At 47.2% G+C, this 24,731-nt stretch overlaps 1 protein-coding gene and 1 long non-coding RNA gene across 3 annotated transcripts in view; both read left to right on the top strand.

The window, feature by feature from the left end:
* The window catches only part of MED27 (mediator complex subunit 27), a 216,849-nt gene that overhangs the window by 21,677 nt on the left and 170,441 nt on the right, over positions 1-24,731 (top strand). The window lies entirely within an intron of this gene.
* On the top strand, positions 19,734-24,532 carry LOC138436511 (uncharacterized). The gene is made up of 2 exons (XR_011255441.1): positions 19,734-21,223; positions 22,683-24,532. It is a non-coding gene; the product is annotated as an uncharacterized lncRNA (long non-coding RNA).

The raw sequence follows: 24,731 nt of genomic DNA on the forward strand, positions 1-24,731 counted from the left end.
TGTGAAGGACTTTAAAAAGCTCAGTCCTAGTTTAGGCCAGCAGACTCACAATAAAACTTGGAGCATTATTGTAAAAAGAATTTCCAGTTTTTACAGGTGTGGCTCATGACCTTCCTTCTGCAGTCTTTTGTTTCAGGAGATGTTTGAAACATAGCTATTTTGTTGCTAAGTCGTGTCTGACTCTCTGCAACCCCATGGATTGGAGCCCGCCAGGCTTCCTTGTCCATGGAGTTCTCCAGGCAAGAATAAGGGAGTGCGTTGCCATTTCCTTCTCCAGGAGATCTTCCTGACCCAGGAATCGATCCCTGGTCTCTTGCATTGCAGGTGAATTCCTTACTGACTTAGCTACCAGGGAAGCGTTGATGACAGAAGTGGTCTTTCTGCTCGGGACAGCCCCAGCGTGATCACTTAGGAAAGGTTTCTTGAGGGCCTCCTGTGCTGAACTGGGTGGGGCAGGGAGGAGACAAGCCCCTGCCTTCACAAGACTTCCAGTCCAGTGAGAGGTGAGCCGGGACACGGATCCACGTGGTACAGAGCAGAGGGTCATAACCCACCAGAAAGGCACACAGCGCCTCCGAGGGTCTTTTGGAGGAGGTGACCCTGGTCAGTATACCGTACAGAACACTGTGGAGGAGTGTGTGCTGACCTGCCCCTGAAATACGCCTGGATTTGCAACAGGCAGACACGGAGGGTCCGGAAGAAGGTGGGAAGAACATTCCAGGTAGAAAGGGCAACGTGAGCAAATGTTTAAAAAATAAAGTGTTCACTAGATTTCCAAACCGGCCAATCTGAAAAAAATGAGATTCCCAAACCACCTTCTTCTTCTTATATCATTTTTACTTTTGATTACTTGATACCTTTTATTAGCTTTTTTCCTTAACATATATTGGCTTTAAAAAAGAAACTTTGTGACTTCTTTATTGTATATGGGTTTTCTAACAGACATTGTATTGCAGAGCTGCTGATATGAAAAGCATCACCTGGGAACAGCCCAAGACTCAACCTGGCAGACCCCAGCTTGCACACTTTGGTGAACTCTGTATTTGGCTAATGAGGCGTGATTGTTTTGCTTGGAACATAACATATACAGAGGAGAGCAGTAGGAGGAGCCGGGCAGTAGCATCAGGCCTGTAGCACAGGTGTTTCAGGCCTGCGTCCTGGAACCTGGCGGCCTGGGTTCACAGCCCGCATCTGCTGTTCCCGGGCTGTGTGCCTTCTGCCGCATTGCTCAGCGTCTGAGCAGCTCCGCTCTGTATGTAACACGGGCTCAGTGATGGTGTTCTCCTTGTTGAGTCGTCGTGGGGACTGAGGTGGGACCTGTGAGTTCCTCCCTACGGGGTTTAACACGTAGGAAGCACTCACTGGGATGTCCATGCATCTGTGTGTGTGTTGTAAGAAGTACGCCTATTCTTCTAACCCACCTGCCTCTCTCCCCCACTCCCTCCAGCCCCCTTTCTGTATTCAAATCTTCGGTGCGTATCATACAGAGATTGGCACCTCCTGCTTGTGAGCTTCTTTCTTCTTACCGTGGTGTTCTTTATACCCAGGCTTCCTACCAGGTTTCTGAGCCATCTTTCTGTGGAATCGTCAAAGGGCTGATTCATAAAGAGCAGGATGGAGCAGTCATTTCACTTGACCTGGAGTGTGGTGTGGAGAACCTCACTGCTCCTGAGTGAGACTGGGTTTTGTTACAGAGTTTTTTTTTTCCTCATTGCGTGAGCATTTAACTCTTACCTTGGAAGTGTTAGTTCTGCACGGAGTTCTTAGGCTTTATCCTGAGAGCCACTGTATGACTCTACAAAAACAGACCCAGCGCATGACTACTAGGTAGTCAGTGTGTGGAATCAACCTGTTATTATGAAGCCTCAAAATAGGGGCTGTTGGCAGATTAAATGTCAGTGCTTCTCCAAGATGTTTTGCTTGTGAAGCAGAGGTTTGTCGGCAGGTAACTGGCCCCTTTGAAAGGAAATATACAAGAATATAGCTGTCTCCAGGCCACTCCTTCCTGGAGTCAAGAGATCAGGTACCCGCTGCTGCCAGTTCCTCCCTCCTTGGTCCCTCTGCTGTATGAGGTCCGTCTGCCCTGTGGCCATCCGTCTCTGCTCGTGAGAGGTCTGCTGCGTGCAGCTTGCCTGTATCACGGCCAGGCTGATGCTTGAGTCAGATGGAATAAATCAGAAAGCGAGTGGCAGCCCCATTATTCTCTCCAGTTGCCCTTTTTCCTAGACCGCAGTCTGTATTATGGTTCCCCTTTTGCACGGGTGATCCTGCACTTAATGCCGTGTCATGGTTAAGATGCCGAGGGAAGGGCCTGCTCTGGCCCTTCAGTCTGCGCCACTGCAGCCCTTCTGGCCTCACCGTGGCACGTGGCACACTCCTTTCTGGCCGGTAGCAGCGCTGGCCGGGAGAACTCTGTGATGATGGAGATATTCTCCAGGTTACCCAGTATGGTAGTCACTAGTGACCTGCAACTCTTGGCATATAGTAGGTATTATTGACATGTAACTTGGAATGTGGCTAGTGTAACTGAAGGACTACATCTTAAATTTTTAAATATTAAATTTCAATCACATAGCCACATGTGGCCAGTGACCACTGTACTGGATGACACGGATCTGGAGGCTGGACAGAACCCTGCGCCATATGGACCAGTACCGTAAGCCCCTTTCTGTTTACGGTGCTTATTTCCGCAGTCTCAAGTCTGGCTCAGGGGTGTGGCAGGAGACGCCAGAGGTCTTGGAGAGCATTGCAGTGGTGGGATGAGGAGGGAAACAGACCCTCAGCCAGCGGGGGCCAGTCTCTGACCAAGCCAAGCCCTCTCTTTTCCCCAGCATTGTCAGGTTTTAGAACAAAGTGCAGGTGGCATTTGGGCTAATCCTTCCAGAAATCCATGTCCTAGCTAGCTATAATGCTATGTCTTTCTTTCCCACTCAAGAAGGCTTACTGAAATGCAAATGAGTGGCAGATGTGTTGGGGATAACCTTGAATCTGCTCTGATATGAGTAAATAATTCACAGGCTCCTGTGCTTTAACTGTTACTGGGAACACATTATTTGGGACACACCTCACCATTGATTATAAAAATAAAGACTGCCATCTTGACACTTTGGTTGAAAAAGGATAGACTGATTAGAGCGTTGGCAGCAGGGTGTGTGTGTTGGATGGCGCATGTATGTGGGGCAGTGTGTGTGCGAGTATATATATGTATGTGTAGGTTAGATGGAAAAGCATCTGCCTACAATGCGGGAGACCCAGGTTTGATCCCTGGGTTGGGAAGATCCTCTGGAGAAGGAAATGGCAACCCACTCCAGTACTCTTGCCTGGAAAATCCCGTAGACGGAGGAGCCTGATAGGCTACAGTCCTTGGGGTCACAAACAGTTGGACACGACTGAGCGACTTCACTTTAAGGAGTGTGTGGAATCAGGGTTCCCTGGACAAGTTATGACTGAGAAATACTGACCGAGGCCATCACTGAGTCTTTCCAGTTATTCATCCAGTATGTGCTTAGTGCCTACTATATGCTGAGATGTTGATATGGTGGTAACAAAAGCCTCAAGGTCCTTGACCGTATGGAGCTTACATTCTTGGTGGAGGGGTGTGTGTGTTAGTCGCTCAGTCGTGTCCGACTCTTTGTGATCCTGTGGACTGTAGCCCACCAGGCTCCTTTGTCCATGGGATTCCCCAGGCGAGAATACTGGAGTGGATTGCCCTCTCCTTCTCCAGACAACTAAAAAATATAACTGATATCAGGGAGTAAGAAGTACTTTAAAGACACACTAAAGCAGGGTGAAAGTCTGGGGGGAGAGGGGAGAGGAAGGCCTGTATGAGGTGGGGGAGAGGTCCAGCCTCAGAGTCCGTGAAGGCATTCTGCTCCAGGTGTTGCTGTTGGCACCTTTTTTTAAAAAAAATTTTATTTATTTATTAATTTTTGGCTGCACTGGGTCTTTGTTGCTGCGTGTGGGCTCTCTAGTTGTGGTGAGCGGGGGGCTGCTTTTCATTCCTGCACTGACTTCTCATTGCGGTGCTTCTCTTGTGGAGGAGCGCAGGCTTAGTTACCCCATGGCATGTGGATTCGTCCTAGACCAGGCATTGAACCTGTGTCCTCTGCATGGGCAGGTGGAGTCTTCCCACTGGACCACCAGGGAAGTCCTGCCGTCAGTATGTTCTACTGTCAAAAAAGATACTTTCTGTCTGTAGCATATATTGACTTAATTAAAAGACGCTTACTCCTTGGAAGGAAAGTTATGACCAACCTAGACAGCATATTGAAAAGCAGAGGCATTACTTTGCCAACAAAAATCCGTCTCGTCAAGGCTATGGTTTTTCCAGTTGTCAGGTATGGATGTGAGAGTTGGACTATAAAGAAAGCTGAGCACCGAAGAATTGATGCTTTTGAACTGTGATGTTGGAGAAGACTTGAGAGTCCCTTGGACTGCAGGAGATCCAACCAGTCCATCCGAAAGGAGGTCAGTCCTTAATGTTCATTGAAAGGACTGATGCTGAAGCTGAAACTCCAATACTTGGGACACCTGATGTGAAGAAGTGACTCATTAGAAAAGACCCTGACGATGGGAAGGATTGAAGGCAGGAGGAGAGGGGACAACAGAGGATGAGATGGTTGGATGGCATCACTGACTCAATGGACATGAGTTTGAGTGAACTCCATGAGTTGGTGATGGACAGGGAGGCGTGGAGTGCTGCAGTCCATGGGGTCGCAAAGAGTCGGACACGACTGAGCAACTGAACTGAACTGAGTGTTCTTTTCCCCGTGAATGTAGCAGGGCCTGGACCCTGTCTCTTACAGTGACTTGTTGGGCATCTTTAGCCAAAATCAGGTTGTGAGTTGCCACCCGTGGCCTGCCTTCTCCCCTTCCGGCCACAGCGATGTGCTCGGTGGTGGGCTTCTTGGCAGCTTCCGCTCTCCTCAGCCTGGCGTTCAGGCTGCAGCCCCCCCAGCTGCTGCTCCCCTCTGACACCCTGTGTGCTTCCTGGAGTCAGAGCATCCCGTCTTCTGTTGGTTTGTGCTTTCCAGATTCCCTTCTGCTGATGTTGGGCCTCTTCTGAAGCATCCTTCTCTCCTCAGCCCTGCCCAGATCCTCTCTACCCCTGAAGACCCACCTGCCCTCACTTCCTGTGGGACACTTTGCCATATCACCTGCTTGTGACCTTCTTTCCTGATTCGTAGTTAAGTGCTGTTTATATGACATCACAAGTAATGTCCTAGTGTTTCTTGAGTTGGTGATAAATACGATCAGGCCTGTTCTACAGTGTAAGAAACATTTTATTCCTCCAGTTCCTTGGGTTTGAACCCAAGGACTGTTTGTGGTGTTAGGGTTAAGAGAAAGGAATTACTTTATTTTAAAATCGTGGAACGCCTCTGTGTATACACATTCCGAGTCTTTTTTTTTTTTTTTAAAGAAATTTTACCTTTCCTTGTCCTCTTTGGATTGCCTCCATTTTTTTCTGGCAGTGTTCTCAGTTTTCTGCTTTTCCTGAGGATTCAGTGTGTGGTTAGGGTAACATGGGGTTCTGGGAACCAGCCTTGTCGGCAGTTGGTGGGGCAGAAGTTCAGAATGAGCTGCTGAGTGCTTGAACTGCTGTGTTTCTTTCTCAGCCTTTCTGATCATAAGGTCCTGCCCAAGTCTCCATGTTCTGTGATTGTGTAGATTTTCCTGGTTGAGCCGACCTGGTTCTCTGTGGAACATTGGACCAGATCTTGCCAGCTTGCCACGAGAAGTGCAGGAGCAGTGAGCCATTGGCGGGAGTGGCCTTCCGGCCCCTCATGCAGGGGCTCTCCCCACGGGACTCTGGAATCACCCTTTGGCTGCTGTTCTGGCTCCGGAGAGGAGCACATGCGCACAGAATCTCGTCTCAGGAATACTGAACTTCTTCCTTGATTTTTCCCACAGTCTGCAGAGCCTGATTTAGGGCCGCATCAGGATTAAGTAAGATTACCAGCATCTTCTCTCCATCTCTCCTGTGTATCTTGTATGAATGTGTCCTAATAACTATTGATATCAAGTTCATCCCTCAAGAAAGCAAGCCCGACCTTTAGTATCCTGCTGAGGTTGCAGTTTTATGATGTGTTTTCCTTGCAAGTAAAATCAATTGAGATAAATCTCGGTAACTTTTTCTGCACGATGAGATGGTGAGGCCCTGCTGCCATGGTGGGTTCCCCCCGCTACAGGGCACACTCCCGTGTCCCATGCAAGGTTTTGTTTCCCCAAAATTGATTGTTGATCTGCTCCTCTTAAAGGTCATGCTTAATCACATTTCAGGGAGACTGAAGAAGATACCAGATTGCCCAGGTACCAGAGTTGACTCTGCTCTCCTTCGGTGCTGTTTGCTTTAGCAGCACATCTCTAATTAACTAAGCAGTTACCCCAGTGCTTAAAGGGCAGAAACCCACTGTGCATTTTTTACCCAGAAAATTAGTCACAGTGAGTTGTGCTGTGGTTTCGGAATGGTCTGTTTTTCTCCTGGACATTGTAACGCCAGTGGATGAGACCCCAGCATGCTGCCAATCCCTGCTCCCCACCTCTGTAACCAGGGTGTCGGTTGAAGGACAGAGCTCGGTCACAGAGTGGCCTGGCTTATCCGTGTGGTTGATGGCCAGGCTGACGGGCCCGGAGGGGTTCTGCTGTTAGCCTTTCATATTAAGCCTGATATGGTAGAACAGATGGAGGGGAAGGGGCCTCCTTGATGGTTTGGAAAGGTGGGGACCTTTAAGTTAGGAGGAATCAAAAGAACAGTTTAGTTATTAGTGGTGTCTGTGTGACAGCTTGACATTCTGTAATTGTCCATGGAGACCAGGCTGCTTTGGAATGGTGTTCTTGCAAATGTGTCCTATTAAAAATTTTTTCCTAATAAGGAAGACTGGTCTGATTTGAGTAGTTCTGAATAATTTCACATTACTTATTAACCATCAGCAGTAGGAATGTTTTTCCTTGCCAAGTGTTTGACTGGAGGGCTAGAAACAAGAGTAATTGAGATTCCTGCATTCAAGAAACATTTTTTTCATTCTCAAGAGAAAATTTTTGATTGGAAAATCTGTAACATGACTTAGTATCTTGAGAGATAATGTTGAGAGTGCAAGATAGGGAACATTTTGGAGGAGGCAGGAAGTAGTTACTGTTTTCAAAGTAATATGCACTTATTATCCCAGTCTGAAAAACAGAAGCCAAAAGAAGAAAAAGCCATCCATAATCCCTGTACTTAGTTTAGCACTGTTAAGACTAATATTCTTTCCTTTTCGTCTCTTTTTCTAGGTTAATGCTTTTGTGTTTAGCTTTGTTGTGTTCATTCTTTATATATAATCAAAGCTACCCTCACCCCCACTTCCCATTATGTCCCAAGAATTTTTAATGATATTGTAACATTATCAATGATAATGTTATAATGATATTGTAACATGTCTGTAGTTCTTTAGGCACTCTGTCTGCCAGATCTAATTCTTTGAATCTATTTATCACCTCCATTGGATCATCATAAGGGATTTGATTTAGGTCATACCCAAATGGTCTAGTTGTTTTCCTTGCTTTCTTCATTTAAAGCCTAGATTTTGCAATAAGGAGTTCATGATCTGAGCCACAGGCAGCTCCAGGTCTTGTTTTTGCTGACTGTATAGATTGTCTCCATCTTCCACTACAAAGGGTATCATCAGTCTGATTTCAGCATTGACTGTCTGGTGGTGTCCATGTGTGGAGTCGTCTCTTGTGTTTTTGGAAGAAGGTGTTTGCTATCACCAGTGTGTTTTCTTGGTAAAACTCTGTTAGCCTTTGCCCTGCTTCATTTTGTACTCCATGGCCAAACTTGCCTCTTACTCCAGGTATCTCTTGACCTGCTTTGCATTCCAGTCCTCTATGATGAAAAGAAATCTTTTTTTGGTGTTAGTTCTAGAAGGTCTTGTAGGTTTTCATCAAACCATTCACCTTCAGCTTCTTTGGCATTAGTGGCTGGGGCAGAGATTTTTATTACTGTGATGTTGAATGGTTTGCCTTGGAAATGGACCGAGATCATGCTGTCAATTTTGAGGTCTGTCATTTTCAGGTACTGGATTTCAGACTCTTGTTGATTATGAGGGCTACTCCTTTTCTTCTAAGGCATTCTTGCCCACAGTAGTAGATATACTGATCTGAGGAGGCTGTACAAATAGCTGAGAAAAGAGATGCGAAAGGCAAAGGAGAAAGGGAAAGATACACCAACTTAAGGCAGCTTCCAGAGAACAGCAAGGAGCGATAAGAAAGTCTTCTTAAGTGAACAATGCAAAGAAGAGAGGAAAACCATAGAATGGGAAAGACTAGAGATCTCTTCAAGAAAATTAGAGATACCAAGGGAACATTTCATGCAAAGATGGGCACAGTAAAGGACAGAAATGGTAGGGACCTAACAGAAGCAGAAGCTATTAAGAAGAGGTGGCAAGAATACACAGGAGAACTATACAAAAAAGGTCTTAATTGCCCAGATAACCATGATGGTGTGGTCACTTACCTAGAGCTAGACCTCCTGGATTGTGAAGTCAAGTGGGCCTTAGGGAAGCATCACTACAAACAAAGCTAGTGGAGCTGATGGAATTCCAGAGTATTTAAAATCGTAAAAGGTAATGCTGTAAAAGCGCTGTACTGAATATGTCAGCAAATTTTGAAAACTCAGCAGTGGCCACAAGACTGGAAAAGTCAGTTTTCTTTTTTAAAAATATTTATTTATATTTATTTATTTATTTGGATGCCTTGGGTCTTGGTGGTGGCAGGCAGGATCTTTGATCTTTGTTGTGGCATGTGAAATCTTTAGTTGTAGCATACAAGCTCTTAGTTACAGCATGTGGGATATAGTTCCCTGGCCAGGAATTGAATTCTGGCCCCCTGCATTGGGTGCACAGAGTCTTAGCCATAGGACCACCAGGAAAATCCCTGGAAAAGTTCAATTTTCATTCCAATCCCAAAGAAAGGCAATGCCAAAGGTTGCTCAAGCTACCGTACAGTTGCACTGATTTCACACGCTAGCAAGGTCATACTCAAAATCCTTCAAGCTGGGCTTCAATACTATGGGCACCGAGAAATTCCAGATGTACAAGCTGGATTTAGAAAAGGCAGAGGAACCAGAGATCAAACTGCCAACATCCATTGGATCATAGAAAAAGCAAGAGAGTTCCAGAAAAACATCTGCTTCTGAAGCCTTTGACTGTGTGGATCACAACAAACTGGAAAATTCTTCAGGAGATGGGAATACCAGGCCACCGGACCTGCCTCCTGAGAAACACCTGTATGCAGGTCGAGAAGCAGCAGTTAGAAGCAGACACGGAACGACGGACTGGTTCCAAATCAGGAAAGGAGTACGTCAAGGCTGTATATTGTCACCCTGCTAGTTTAACTTATATGCAGAGTACATTCTGTGAAGTGCCGGGCTGGATGAATCACAAGCTACAATCAAGATTGCTGGGAGGAATATAAACAACTTCAGATATGTACATGATAGCACTCTAATGGCAGAAAGCGAAGAGGAACTAAAGAGCCTATTGATACGGGTGAAAGAGGAGAGTGAAAAGGCTGGTTTAAAACTCAGTATTCAAAAAACCTAAGATCATGGCATCCCGTCCCATCACTTCATGGCAAATAGATGGGGGAAAAGTGGAAACAGTGACAGATTTTATTTTCTTGGGCTCCAAAATTACTGCAGACAATGACTGCAGCCATGAAATTAAAAGATGCTTGCTCCTTGTAAGAAAAGCTATGACCAACCTAGGCAGCATATTAAGAAGCAGAGACATTACTTTGCTGACACAGGTCCATCTAGTTAAAGCTATGGTTTTTCCAGTAGTCATTCACGTATCGATGTGAGAGTTGGACCGTAAAGAAGGCTGAGAGCTGAAGAATTGATGCTTTCTAACTGCAGTGCTGGAGAAGACTCTTGAGAGTCCCCTGGACAGCAGGGAAAACAAACCAGTCAATCCTAAAGGAAATCAACTCTGACCGTTCATTGGAAAGACTGATGCTGAAGCTGAAGCTCCAGTACTTTGGCCAACTAATGCAAAGAACCAATTCATTGGAAAAGACTATGATGCTGGGAAAGATTGAAGACAGGAGAAGGGGGTGACAGAAGATGAGATGGTTGGATGGCATCACTGAGTCCAACAGACATGAATTTGAGCAAACTCTGGGAGACAGTGCAGGACAGGGAAGCCGGTTGTGCTGCAGTCCATGGGGCTGCAGAGACTGACACAACTTAGTCTCTGAACACTAACCATGTTATTATGTAGCCTTCTGAAAATTTAAATTTTAATAACTGTGTAATACTCTCCTCTTTCACTTTCGTCAAGAGGCTTTTTAGTTCCTCTTCACTTTCTGCCATAAGGGTGTCATCTGCATATCTGAGGTTATTAATATTTTGGGAAATAGATGGGGAAACAGTGGAAACAGTGTCAGGCTTTATTTTGGGGGGCTCCAAAATCACTGCAGATGGTAACCGCAGCCATGAAATTAAAAGATGCTTACCCTTGGAAGGAAAGTTATGACCTAGATAGCATATTCAAAAGCAGAGACGTTACTTTGCCAACAAAGGTCTGTCTAATCAAGGCTATGGTTTTTCCAGTGGTCATGTATGGATGTGAGAGTTGGACTGTGAAGAAAGCTGAGCGCTGAAGAATTGATGCTTTTGAACTGTGGTGTTGGAGAAGACACTTGAAAGTCCCTTGGACTGCGAGGAGATCCAACCAGTCCACTCTAAAGGAGATCAGTCCTGGGTGTTCTTTGGAAGGACTGATGCTAAAGCTGAAACTCCAGTACTTTGGCCACCTCATGCAAAGAGTTGACTCATTGGAAAAGACTCTGATGCTGGGAGGGAATGGGGGCAGGAGGAGAAGGGGACGACAGAGGATGAGATGGCTGGATGCCACCACTGACTCGATTGACATGAGCTTAAGTGAACTCCGGGAATTGGTGATGGACAGGGAGGCCTGGTGTGCTGCGATTCATGGGGTCACAAAGAGTGGGACATGACTGAGCGACTGAACTGAGCTGAATACTCTACTCACGGCATGTACCATATTTTCCTGTAGTATTTCCCTGTTAGCTTGGACATTTAGTTTACCATTGTTAGAAATATTGATGAAATAAGTATCTTTAAGCACAGAGTTTTGTCTTTGCTTAGAAGTCCTTTCTAAGGATAGAGCCCTAAAAGTAGAATTATTGGGGCAAAGGGTAGTGATTTTTTTTTTCCCCAAGGATTTGGACAGGCTTTATTATAAAACTGTAGGTTACCAGTTGAACTACTGCAAAGGTGCCAAATGATCTAAGGGGTGTGTGTGTGTGTGTGTTTCTGTTTTTTGCTTCTAAAGATTCCATTTAGCTCTTCCTTGTATTTTTCTTTGCTGAGATTTTCTGTGTTTCTGTTCATTTCAAGAGTGTTTACTCTTACTTGTTGGAGCATTTTTATGATAGCCATTTTAATGCCTTTATTAGAAAATTCCAACATCAGTGTCATCTTGTGGTATGTTTACATTACCTATTTGAATTGAAATTTTCCTTATCATTTACATGCCAAGTAATGTTGGCTTGTATCCTAGACATTTCAGTTATTATGAGGAAAACTCTATTTAATTTCTGTGGAGAATGTGGATGTTTTTCTTTTCAGCACACCATCGACCCTGTGTGTTTTAGGCTGCAGGTTCAGATCAGCCTTCTGCGTTGTGGCTGCATTGTGTTGTTTGCAAAGCCTTTGCGTGGCTCTTCTAATCTGCCTCATGCTCCTGCCATTCATATTTGCAATTTGCGATCATCTATCCCATAGTCAAGTTGTTGAGAGTGTGCTTGAGGCTTTCTAGGGGTAAACCTGTGCTTGTGCTGGAGTTAATAAACGACTTTAGGAGGTTGCTTCTGCGAGCACATCTTTCTCTGTGATCTCTTGCGTTCCGCTTCTCTGGGCCTCTCCTTCTCGGTCCTTGGCGAGAACGCTGGGCCTTCCTTGCACTGCTGTGCATACTTCTCCCTGTTGCCTTTGGGATGAAACAGTTGGAGGGCAGAGAATTAAGGGGTTGGAGCATGTTCCTCCACTCCTTCAGGTCCATAGCGCCTCAGATTGGAAAGGAAGTTCCCCACACCCTCAAAATTTCTGGCCCTTTGGGGTTGCCATTGTGAGAAACATGCTCACTAGCCCAAACTCAAAAAATGGACTTGGAGACACCAAGTGCAGCGGGAAATGAGGCCTTAATGACAGGCTTGCAAGATCAGGTGTCTGGTGGGCAGTCAGACCCAGAGTCCACACGGGAGCAAGTTATTGCTGGCACACGAGTCTCTCCCCCAGTTCCTCATTGGCTGAGCACTGTGGGGTGAACGGCCTTCCCGGACGTCGCCTAGATTTGTTCCTTCCCTCTTTATGGCTGGCCCCTCCCTGACATCTTGTATCCTCCTTTCCTGCGCACCTATTCCTGTTCTTAAGGTTTGAATTCACCAATAGGATGAATTCCTATGTTTTAAATTCACCAATGGAATGGACCCGTGTGAAAACCCTCGGCATCTCGCCCTCCCATTGTCTGCCCAGACTTTCTAGTTTTGTAGTCCTCAACGGCCATTGGCTATTACATCAGCAAGCTGGCCCTCAAAGCTACTATTCTTGAAAATGGACCACTCTTAAGTTTGTCTGTTACACCATTGCAGCTGCTAACGCTGTTGTCACTGTCCCTGCTACAGCTGCAGAGGAGCTGAGACAGGAGAGAAGGAGAAGGTCCAACAGGGGACGATTTTGCCCACTGTCTGAGCTGGGTGACCCTTTCCTGACTCATTGAGCATAGTCTCCACTGATGCACGCTTCTGGTTTCGGGCAGCGCTGAGTTCAGGCTGGGGATGCTGGAGAATAAATAGATAGTTCCCTCATCGCTGGTTTAGTGGTACTTTGCATTCTGGTCTTCCTCCTTAATTTATCTGCTGCTGTCCACCTCTCAGAATCCTCAGATCATAGCCCCTTACGTGCTGTCTGGGTTTTCTAGCTGCTGTCAGTGGAGAGGCAGAGTGGAAGATGCTCTCTCTTACCGGGGTCTGATGTGTGATTTGGACTTTAGGAACACCCTTGGTACATATTACCAGATGGCTTTCCAAAATGACTATCAGTTCAGTTCAGTCGCTCAGTCGTGTCCCACTCTTTGCGACCCCATGAATTGCAGCACGCCAGGCATCCCTGTCCATCACCAGCTCCCGGAGTTCACTCAAACTCATGTCCATCGAGTCAGTGATGCCATCCAGCCATCTCATCCTCTGTCGTCCCCTTCTCCTCCTGCCCTCAATCCCTCCCAGCATCAGAGTCTTTTCCAATGAGTCAACTCTTTGCATGAGGTGGCCAAAGTACTGGAGTTTCAGCTTTAGCATCAGTCCTTCCAAAGAACACCCAGGACTGATCTCCTTTAGAGTGGACTGGTTGGATCTCCTTGCAGTCCAAGGGACTTTCAAGTGTCTTCTCCAACACCACAGTTCAAAAGCATCAATTCTTCAGCGCTCAGCTTTCTTCACAGTCCAACTCTCACATCCATACATGACCACTGGAAAAACCATAGCCTTGACTAGACCGACCTTTGTTGGCAAAGTAATGTCTCTGCTTTTGAATATGCTATCTAGGTTGGTCATAACTTTCCTTCCAAGGAGTAAGCATCTTTTAATTTCGTTGCTGCAGTCACCATCTGCAGTGATTTTGGAGCCCCCCAAAATAAAGTCTGACACTGTTTCCACTGTTTCCCCATCTATTTCCCATGAAGTGATAGGACCAGATGCCATGATCTTCGTTTTCTGAATGTTGAGCTTTAAGCCAACTTTTTCACTCTCCTCTTCACTTGCTAAGTTTAGACGTATACATTTGTTTGTATCAGGATCAGGATTGGCTGTAAATACCATAGTCCTTGCAAGATATTCCGTGGTTGATATGGGAGCTCTGTATTGTCAGGGACCAGTTCAGTTCAGTTCAGTTCAGTTCAGTCACTCAGTCGTGTCTGACTCTTTGTGACCCCATGGACTGCAGGACACCAGGCCTCTCTGTCCATCACCAACTCCTGGAGCTTGCTCAGGTTCCATTTATCTTACTGCTTTGCCATGTGTAGTTTTCGTTTCTAAGTTGTCTGGTATGGCTGCTGGAGCTCCAGCCATCATCTCATTCTCATTCCTAGCAGGTTTCCCAGAACCTGGCAAAACATTTTGTTTGTTGGTCAGAACTTAGACACTTGGTTATACCTAGCTGTAAGTCTTGTTGAGAAATAGTTTTTTGGCTGGGCAGCAATGGGTCCTGTTGGAAAGCTTGAGCTTCTGTTTCTAAGAAAGTAAAGGAGAATGGCTGTTGACCAGCAGTTAGGGGTGGCTGCAAAACAAACATAGAGCTCTAAAAAGTAAAAAGGGAATGGCTAGCGTGGGGTTCCTCCCCACCCTTTTCCCCCTGCCACTCAGATACAGCCTTTTTTGTTTGTTTGTTTATGACCATTATTAACAGCTTGATGAATAGTTCTTTAGGACCTTTGTGTGTTTGTGTGTGTGTGTGTGTGTGTGTGTGTAATTAACAGAAAAAACAAAAAACCAAAATATAGTTCTAATTAAACATCTTATAATTCTCTTTCATTAAGTAATATACAGATCATATGTATGAACACCATACATTTGCTATTCCACTGTATGGATATAGCCTCTATATTTTACTTTTTCCTGTTGATGGACAGATTGCCTGATTATTTTATACTTAAAAATTATGCGACAGGGAATATTCTTAAACACATATCTTGGCATACTTTATACAAATATTTTTCATTGTTTTTCTTTAACACTATTAATATTAAGCTTTTTTATTTTTGCATATATCTTCCCAAATTGTTGTTTGCCTTAGATTTTATTATATTTTCTTTTTTTAACTGACAGATATTTATTTAGTCAAATCTGTTAGTCTTTTTCTTTTTTGTCCCGTGTTTCTTTTAAATGAAGAAAGTAGTTGGGAAATGGTCATATCTTTTTCCTCCCATGGTTTTCTGTGATTTGATTCCATACTCTTAACTCTAATCAGCCTAGAAATATTTTCAGCGTATGATGTGAGATAATACTTTCGATTAGAACCTTTCCCTGTGTTTAATGCATGTCTGCTGAATTAAATAAATTTTATTTTTGCCTTGTTAATGGCATGCTCCTTATTAAATGGAAACTGACCAGAAATGAAACAAAGTAAATGAGTGTCTTCATTTGACTCAGTTCTACAGGTAATTTTCCAGCCATGGACTTTGGGGGTAAAATGTGCACTGTTTTTGATCATTTAAGCAGATACAGGATTGTCCTTCAGATGTAAGGTCAGCAGATCCAACTGCAAAGCAGATAATTAGAAACAAAGTTAGCTTGCAAACTAAAAATGTGGTGCAGTGGGCAGAAGGCTGCCAATAGACCAGCTGCCCCGGGGGAGAGAAAGGCTGCACAGTCCTCCCGGCTCTCTCCTTGCCCCTGAGGACAGACCTCCTGAGCACTAGCCCTGTCTCCCTTCGGGGTTTCTAGTGAAAGACCCCTGAAGAAGTGGCAGCCATGAGAAGTAGGAGTAATAATAAAAAGAGCATTTGCTGTACACTTGTAAAATCAGCCCTGAATATTCATTGGAAGGACTGATGCTGAAGCTGAAGCTCTAATACTGTGGCCACCTGATGCAAAAAGCTGACTCATTGGGAAAGATCCTGATGCTGAGAAAGATTGAGGGCAGGAGGAGAAGGGGGCGACAGAGGATGAGATGGTCGGATGGCATTGCTGACTCAATGGACACGAGTTTGAGCGAGCTCCAGGAGGCAGTGGACAGGAAGCCTGGCATCCTGCAGTCTGTGGGCTCACAGAATCGGGCACGACTGAGCCCCTGAAGGGCAACGGCAAGCTCTCAGACTCTGTGCTAGGCACCTTGTGTTATTTCTCAACCAAGGAGCGGCCCGAACAGATGCACTGCTGTCTGTCTCTCTTTTCATTCTTTCATTTAAAATAATATTTTTATTTGGCTGCCCTGGGTCTTAGTCGTGGCATCCTCGATCTCCACTGTGGCATGCAGCGCTCTGAGTTGCAGCAGGTGGGATCTGGTTCTGTAACCAGGGATTGAACCTAGGTCCCTTGCATGGGAGGCACAGCATTTTACCCACTGGACCGCCAGGGAAGGCCTTTGCTGTCCTTTCACGGAGGAGAGAACTGAGCCCAAGAGCTAGTGACCTGTGCCAGAGTCTTGGCTGCCAAGCCTGGAGCCTCAGGTTCTCCCTGCCTTCTCCTTCCTTCTCTCCTCCCAGCTCTTCATCCACCCTTTGTCCTCTCCTTTTTTTCTTTTCAGTAGCCTCATGAATCACTTACAAAATTACATTTTAAATGATGAAAGTAACAGGTTTATTATGGAAGTTTGGAAACAATAGCAGATGGGAAGAAGGAAAGTCCTGACTGATGCCGTGGACTTCAGTGTGTGTGGATGCCATTTCTCCTGATTTTTGTCAGTGCTGGATATCAGTGGGAGAGGATCCTCGTCAGCTCCCCAGGAGAGACTGGGGTTTGTGTGTCTTCATTCACACTTTGCTCATTCATGCTTTGGCCCCTCTTTCACGTGGATGGTTTCTCAGTTTTCTTATTGATATCCATCCATTGCGCTGCCCAGTGTTGGTTCTCTCATGCCAAGAACCTTCTTCCCAAGTCACAAATTATGCTGACCATTAGAAGATGGTCATATTTTGCTGACCATTAGCATTTCCTTTTAAACCTCTAACTTAAATTTTAAGTGAAGTCATCTTTTTACTCTTGTCTGATAGTGTATATTTTCATTTGTTCTCCACATTAGGGCAATCAGTGGGGCTTCCCTAATAGCTCAATTGGTAAAGAATCCACCTGCAATGCAGGAGACCCCGGTTCAATTCCTGGGTTGGGAAGATCCACTGGAGAAGGGATAAGCTACCCACTCCAGTATTCTGGCCTGGAGAATTCCATGGACTGTATAGTCCCTGGGGTGGCAAAGAGTTGGACACGACTGAGCAACTTTACTTTCACTTTAAGGCAGTCAGAAGGGTTTTTCCTTCTTTTTAAAATTATGCCAGATTTTATATGCAAAATATGAATCTATTCATATGCAAAATGCATAAATAATAGGAAAGTGAACATTTGTTCACCTACTCCTAGTTTAAGAGACCAAGTCAGTTCCTGCCCGGGTGCTTGTGAGCCCCTCCCCTTCGAGCTCCCCCAACACACGCCGTTATGCAGTGTGCTGGAGTTTGAGTTTCCTTCTTCAGTTTTTTGTTTTTAAATAAGATGGTAGATGGGAAAATGGAGTCTTAAAGATGAAACAAGTTGCCCAGAGCCTGGCAGTAAAGATAACTGTGTTTCTAGCACCTACATTTTGCGCTGCTAGTAGATGATGATGTTTTTTCTTTCTTTTTTGAAACATTGTACTTGTCTGTTCACTTTCTTTGGAGCATGATGTCCTCCTGATCGTCCTGATTTTATCTGTGCAGATTTATGAAGAGTAAGTTCAAGTTGTTTGAAGACAGTGCTCTTATTACTGAGAGTTTCACCTTTGTCTACTTCATATGTTAGACAACTTACGCTGACCCTCACAAAGCAAGCTGACGGTCCCCCTGATTTGTTTGCATAGCTAGGGTTGCTTGAGGTAACGTCCACATGATTAATGGGAACACGGTCACCTCTTTTATATAGTCCATGCCATGACTCCAAGTAAATAAGCATATCTTGGAAGATACTTAGCGAGCCTCTCAAAAAACCAAACGCTGGGGATTTTCCACTGCGTCTAGTTCAGGTTTTGTTCGTTTTTACAACTCCCATCAGCATTTGGGTCACAGGCGTGGATTGAAGGCGGCGCCTAGTGGAACGAGGCCTGTCTGGCCGTCCTGCTGGGCGCAGCTCAGTCCACTCCTGGAGCTGAGCTTCCAGGCGCTGAGTTGCTTAGTGCTCATCTCGGCTTTTGCTTCTGTGACCATTCAGAGCAAAGGCAGATTTGTGGCCACTGGGTACTGGAGGGATGGCATTGCAGGGCTCTTCCTGGGCTCTTCAGTGGCTGCCGGGCAGCGTGGTTCTGTGGCTGCAAGCAGAGTCTCTGGGGTCACATGCCTGTCTTGGCTTTCCTACTCTTAGCTGTGTGACTTTGGGCAAGTGACTTTACCTCTCTGACCCCAGCTTGCTCAGCTGTAAAGTGGGGACATTAGTACACATACTCTCGGACATAAGGAGTTTAAACAAGGTACAGAGAGGGTGTAAGTAAGGTCATTTGTGTACAATGCTCCTCTCTTGCGCCAGGCACACAGTGTGCACTGAGAATCTAGCTACCAGTCAGGATTGCCCGTGTCACCATCATGACCGTCTTTAAGCCAGCCCTCTTTTGTTGAGGAAATCGAGTCCGGATCTCCTGGCTGAGACAGGAGGTACGTCTCTGCCTCCCCGCCTGCGGTGCCCGGTCCGCGGCTGCCTGCCCGTCTGCCCGCACCCCGTGCGTGGCCTTTGTTGCGTCACCTCCGCGGCTCTCCGCAGTGCCGCGCCAGCCCCTGCTCCTGAGCCAGTAGCTCCTAACGACAGATGGTGCTGTTTTGAATTAAAACAATTTAACTCAAGATCCATCAACTGCCAACATCAAACACCCTTAAAAGAAGGAAAGAAACTCATTATCAAGAGTATTTAAGCAAAGTAGGTATTTAATCTATCTTAATCATTTGCATTCTTGAGAAGAAGAAAGTCGGTGGCAGCTGCCACCACAGGCCGGACCCCCTGAATGCGCCTGCATGTAATTGCTTCGGACTGAGTTCTCCCCACTTTTCTTCTCTCCACAGAGTACTCATTTGGACTTCAGCCCTAAGTTTTTAAGCCACACTGAATATTTTAAAATTTAAAAACGTAATCTTTTTTTTCTGGTCCGCAAATCCTGTGACTGCACGTTTTTCAGTAGCAGGGGTTCAGCTCACAACCAGAGCTTTGTCAACACACACAGGAGTGCTGCAGGCTGGCCGACTCCCCGGGGGGGGGTTCCCATAGCCCTGGGTGAGGAGGGGTGAGGCTGAGCTCTGTGGGCCCCGCACTCAGGTCTCAGGACAGCTGCGCGCCTGCGCCGAGCTGGATTCTCAGAAGCTCAGTGTTCTCTCAGTGCCGCTCTGCTCTGCTCTCTGCACCTTGTTCTTTCTGGAGCTCAGCGTCCACGCAGTTGCAGTCGCCTCCAGATCACCACCTCATGGCGGACGTGAGAGCGAGGAAAGGACGCCCGCTCTTGAGTACATCTGTGTGTCCAGCTTGACCCATTCCCGCCCGGCTCCTCGTGACTGTCTCCCGCGCTGCTCTCTGCTCATGTCCTCGCCCCCTCCCCCGTCAGCGCATCCCCCATTTCTGCCCTCTGATGCCCTGCCCACAGCCCAGGCGCAGGGGTGCTGACGTTGGCGGCCCTCACATGACCTGCCTTTTCTCCGTGGTTTTCTTTCTCTGCCCCTCTTCTTCTGCTTCATTTTGTTCTTTCTCCTTCCTCCCTTTTATCCTTCTTCGGTGCCCCTGGTTTGGTCCGTCGAGTAATGCTGGTCCTGCCTTTCGCTGCTCCACGGACGAGTGGTGAGTGGCACCCCCGGGGTCATGCGGGAACCCCTGTGGCCCTGGGTCCTGGCTCCTGACCACGGCTACAGCCTGGCTCCAGGCCACAGATCCTTCTCTCAGCCAGTCTCTGCAAGAGGAAAGAAGACTACAGTAGGCATCTGTTATCTCTGAAATTGGCAAAACACGGGGGAAATAAAAATGTTGCCTGGCCTTCCCAGAAAATCCTGACGTGTGCCGTCGTGTGACTGTGGAGGGGAGCGTGTGTGCACGGACCTGCCGGCGGGAAGAAGTGCAAACCTGCTGCGTCAGTGGAGCACGTCGTCACTGTTCATACTTCCCGTTGGGCCTTCGTGTCCTCCGTATGGATTTATCCTAACGGGCTGCCAGGCCGGGGTGTCGTCAAGCCCTGCTGTCTGCCCCCTTCAGGACACGGCCCGAGGGAAACGTGCTGCCTGAGCACTTGTTTGCCGCCTCACACCTCTGCCCAGTGTATAGATCTGCAGTCTTATTTATAGCCTTCCTGTGCCATCTGCGCGGCAGCCTCCCATCAGGTGACACCCTCCGGGGCGGCTCCCTCGCCCCCTCCCTCGCGGGCCCCCCCCCCCCCCCCTCCATGCCAGCCTTTACTGCGCCTGTGTTTATAAACGGGTGTTCTTAAGTGACCTGCCATGGAGGCTCTTAGCTTGTGTAGTTTCAGCTGTCCTCCCATAAGGAAGTAAAGCAGAAAGGGGTGGCACGTGCTTTTATCTCTTAATAATTCAGTTCCCTACCTCAGGGTAGAGAGTGAGGCTCTGACGGCTTGAGAAGCCTGGTTTTATTCAGTGTCGATGGGCCCACGTGTCAGGACTGATGCTGATGAGCACGAGGAGTAATCGGTTTCTATCTGACAGCATTTTGAAAAGTGACCTGTAATGGTTGATAGGGGTGTGGTAGCATGAGTGAGATCTGTCACACCAGAAAGTGTGCTGGGAGTAATGCTTGTTGTCTGTTTTCTCTTTCTCAAATTATTCTACCCTTTGTCGATGCTTTCCCCCTTTCTAAGGTCTCATGAAATAGAACCAAAACAGAGAATCATGACATTTCAGAGCCGGAAGAGAGGCGGGAGAGGCAGGACCTGCGGTCCCAGAGGTGAAGGGTATCTGCTGGGTAAACGCCTTGCGGTGGAACCCCGTGTCGTGGGTCATGGTGTCCCCTAGCCCGCATAGGGGGTGGCTCTGCTCCGGCAGACACCCGCTCCCCTGTTCCTCTTCCTCCTCCTTGGACAGCGGTGTCCTTGTTTGCTCCCTTGAAGGAGGCCTCCCGGCCGGGTCCCAGCCTGACCTCTGATATCAGACAGCCCAGGTGGGATTCAGCTCCGTGTCCCCAACCCTGAGAGCCCACCTTGTTCTCTTCCCTTAGTGCGGTGGCCTGGGGCCTGAATGAGGCCTGCATCATCGGCCGCAGCTGGTAATGAGAGTGGCCAGCGTTCACTGAGCACTGGCGCGTGCCAGGCAGGGGGCTAGGTTTTTTGTGAAGTACCACACTGAACCCCCACAGCAGCCCTGAGTCATGGGTACAGTCATTACTGTTGTCCTCATTCTAGGCGGACTGAGCCTACCTTCGAAGTCTGGCCCCGGAGCCATGCCCTCTGCCGGCCTCTGAGTCCTCCCACCTCTCAGCCAAGCACCTGACACGCTGCAGTAACTGACAGGTTTGATGATAAAGCATTTGCACATCAAGTTTGCTGATAGTTCTGTTTGTGTTCTTCGTATTTTTGAAGCCTGAGAAGTTCACCTCCCATCCAAAAATCATGAACTCTATATTCTATGAGGAGTTATTTTGATCTATGATATTCTTTGCAGTTTAGAAGTCCATATTGAAAGTAAAAGGACCAGAACATTACCACTGAATCTGAAGCCCTTGTTAAAGCCGGTTGACCTTCATGTTCTTGTTCTGGACCTGCCATGGGCTTGGTGGCTCTCCCTGCTTCTCTAGCCCAGTCTCTTCCAGCAGTCAGGGTGTGCTTTAGCAAGGAAAGGCCAGACACGTCGTGCGTCTACCTCAAGCCCTGCAGTGGCTCCCGCCTGTCCCAGAGTAAAGGCCCAGGTGCTCTCGGTGGCCCCCCACCCCTCCCAGCTGCGTGCTTCTCCTCTCCTCTGCTGTCACTGCTCCAGCTGTTGGCCTCCTTCCTGATTCCAGGTCACTGAGGCGTGCCCCATCTCCCCTCAGAACCCCTGTGCTGACTGTTCCCCCTCTCAGTAGCCCACATTCCTGTGTCCTCACGTGCACATCTTTCTCAGTGTGCACAACGCTTGGCCTTGCAGCACCCCCGCTTCCAGCCATCCTACCCTGCATGTGTTAAAATCATAACGTTTTCACCTTCTCATACACCAGATATTTCGCTTTAAAAAAAGGAACTTATTTTCTTTCTCTTCTTGGAAATGTTCTTGATTTCATTGCTGTTTCCCAAGGGCACATTTTAGGAAGTGTCCCATAAATATTTGTTGAAGAAATGAATAAATGAATGAAAGAAATGATTGAAGATGTCACCTTGGTGAAGTCACTTCTCTTCGGACCTTTTCTTTCCTTCCTTAAATACATAGCACGTGTCCCAGGTGAAAGGTCACATCCGTCTGCTTGAACTTCTGCGGATTCTTTGCACTGTAGTTGTTGGTCAGTCGTCTGTCCTCCCCCCACCCAGCTTGAGGTGCGATTTAGCTGGTGCTGGGGAGGCAGGAGACGTGTCACTGCTATTGCAGACAGCTGCGTTCCCCTCTTCCGGCGAGGGGCACACTCTGTGTCAGCCTAAGCTTATGCGCAGGAAACCTGCCTTCGCAGCTCCTCGGGAGGCCTGTTTTGCCCATTGGCGTTTCGTGCTGTCCCCGGAGCCTCGTGGTGCACCGCTGTCCTTCCCCTCGCTGCCCGGCAGCTCCTGTTCGCTCTCGTCGCCCGACGGCGGCCGAGCCCATTGTTGCGGGGAATGTTTGCATATAGCAGAGCCATCTGTTCTTGCTACCATCCAGGCTTCAGATTTTGAGATACGAATTACCACCGCTCCACGGATTTCAGTGGCTTGCTGTTTGTTGGCATGCCAGCAACTAGTCTTTCAACTGCTAGAACCTCTGTTCTCAAAGCCTACCTTACTCCCATTTTTGTGTGTGTGTGTATAGGTGCCTGGGGCGATTTGCACTGAAGGAGCTGCTGCCCAGGTACAGAGCCGAGCCGCGGGCTGGAAAACCTCACGCCGCTGCTGCTGCTCAGGCTTTCATTCCGGAGGCGACACCCAGTCAGAAAGTGATCAGAATGTGGCCACGCCGCACGTGGAGAACCTGTAAATTAAGAGGACGCTCATTTCAAGTCTGCTTATGTGCGCTGTGAGCGGGCTGCCCCGTGTCCACGGTGTATGGAGCACTCTGTGCACGCTGTGGTCAGGTTGTGCTGCTTCTCCAGCAGCGTCGGTTGCACCGCTGCCCTCTATGGAGGGCCCCGGTCCCAGCCCTGCCAGGAAACATTTCACACACGCTTTCTCTCTCCACTTTCACAAGCTCCCCTAACCTCTGCTTTTTCACATGCTGTTCCTTCTGTTGGGAATGTCCTTCTGACCTAAGCTTTTAGCACTGGACCTTTTTATTGAGGCATTTGTCACAAAAGCTTGTGAGTGTTTAGTTGGGGAGTTATCTATTTAATATCTAGCTATACTTACAGACGCACTGCCAAAGAATTGATGCTTTCAAACTGTGGTGCTGGAGAAGACTCTTGAGAGTCCCGTAGACTGCAAAGAGATCAAACCAATCAATCCTAAAGAAAATCAACCCTGAATATTCATTGGAAGGACTGATGCTGAAGCTGAAGCTCCAATACTTTGGCCACCTGATGCGAAGGATCAGCTCATTGGAAAAGATCTTGATGCTGGGAAAGACTGAAGGCAAAAGGAGAAGGGGGCAACAGAGGATAAGAGGGTTAGCTAACATCACCAACTCAGTGGATATGACTTTGAGCAAACTGCAGGAAATAGTGGAGGACAGAGGAGCCTGATGTGCTGTAGCATGGGGTTGGACACAACTTAGTGACCGAACAGCAATAATCTTCACAGGCTGTACGCTCCATGAGGCTCAACGCCACATCCCTAGCACCCAGCACTATACTTAGAAGTAGAGTCAGTACTATTTATATGGCAAATGGTGTGTTTCCGTTTTCACAGATGACCCTATGAAGTTATGTGTATTATATGTTTTTGAAACTGGGGTTAAAAAAGAGGTTAAATCACTTGCCCTAAGATCCTTCAGGTCATAAAGGGCAGAGCCAAGGTTCGAATCCAAACTGTTAACATCATGTTCATTCTTAATAACCAGGGAATGTTGGCTCTCCTGACGTACAAATTACCAGTACAGGTAAAACACAGTTAACGCGTAAACCAAATGGCCTGTATTTTGAGTGCATCTAGATGCTTGGAAAAATGAGGTGTTCTTATGTATTCATTGTTAACTAGATAAAATTTTTGTACTCTGGCTTTTTCAGGTGTTTCTAAAACATCTCTTTTTCCTAGTTTAAATAATCCAGCACACAAATACAGTGTTTTCCTTTTTTCTTCTGAGGAGTCTGCAGGCCCTTCACAGCCATCAGTCAGTGTCTGCTCTTGCTGGGCTGGACTGAGAAGACGGGTGGGCGGGAGGGTGGGCTGCATGGCCACTGACCCAGAACCTGAGGTGGAACTTACTCGGTTGCCTCTCAGGCTGGGCCAGGGGATGGCATGCCAACTAGCTGACTGAAGCTGTGGGCCGGTTACTGCCACGCAGAGGTCTTCCCCCACCTTCCCTTCTCAGCCGGCTTCGGGTACCCACCCTGGTGCCGCATCTCTTTGAAGGGGCCCCTGCTTGTCTGGGTGTTGTAATGCTTTCTGCTAGTGATGCCTGGCCATGGCCGTGATGCTTCCCTTAAATGTTCTGCTTTGAAAATATGTCCAGCTTTCAGAAAAGTTGTAAGGAATAGTAGTGCATTAAACTCTGCATACTCACCTGGATTCAGCACATTCACTCTTTGTCATTATGCATATTATTGTGACTTTATTTTTTGCTAAAGCACTGAAGAATGCATAGCCTGTATCCTGACCCTTTACTCCTCCAAGAATGAGGGGACCTTCATTTATGACCACTATCCGTGTCAGACATCTTCTTCGGAAAGACTAGTGTTTCATCCTCACTGCTCTTAGCTCATCTTTT

The sequence above is a fragment of the Ovis canadensis genome, chromosome 3 (assembly GCF_042477335.2).
Source record: "Ovis canadensis isolate MfBH-ARS-UI-01 breed Bighorn chromosome 3, ARS-UI_OviCan_v2, whole genome shotgun sequence".
Taxonomy (NCBI): Eukaryota; Metazoa; Chordata; class Mammalia; order Artiodactyla; family Bovidae; genus Ovis; species Ovis canadensis.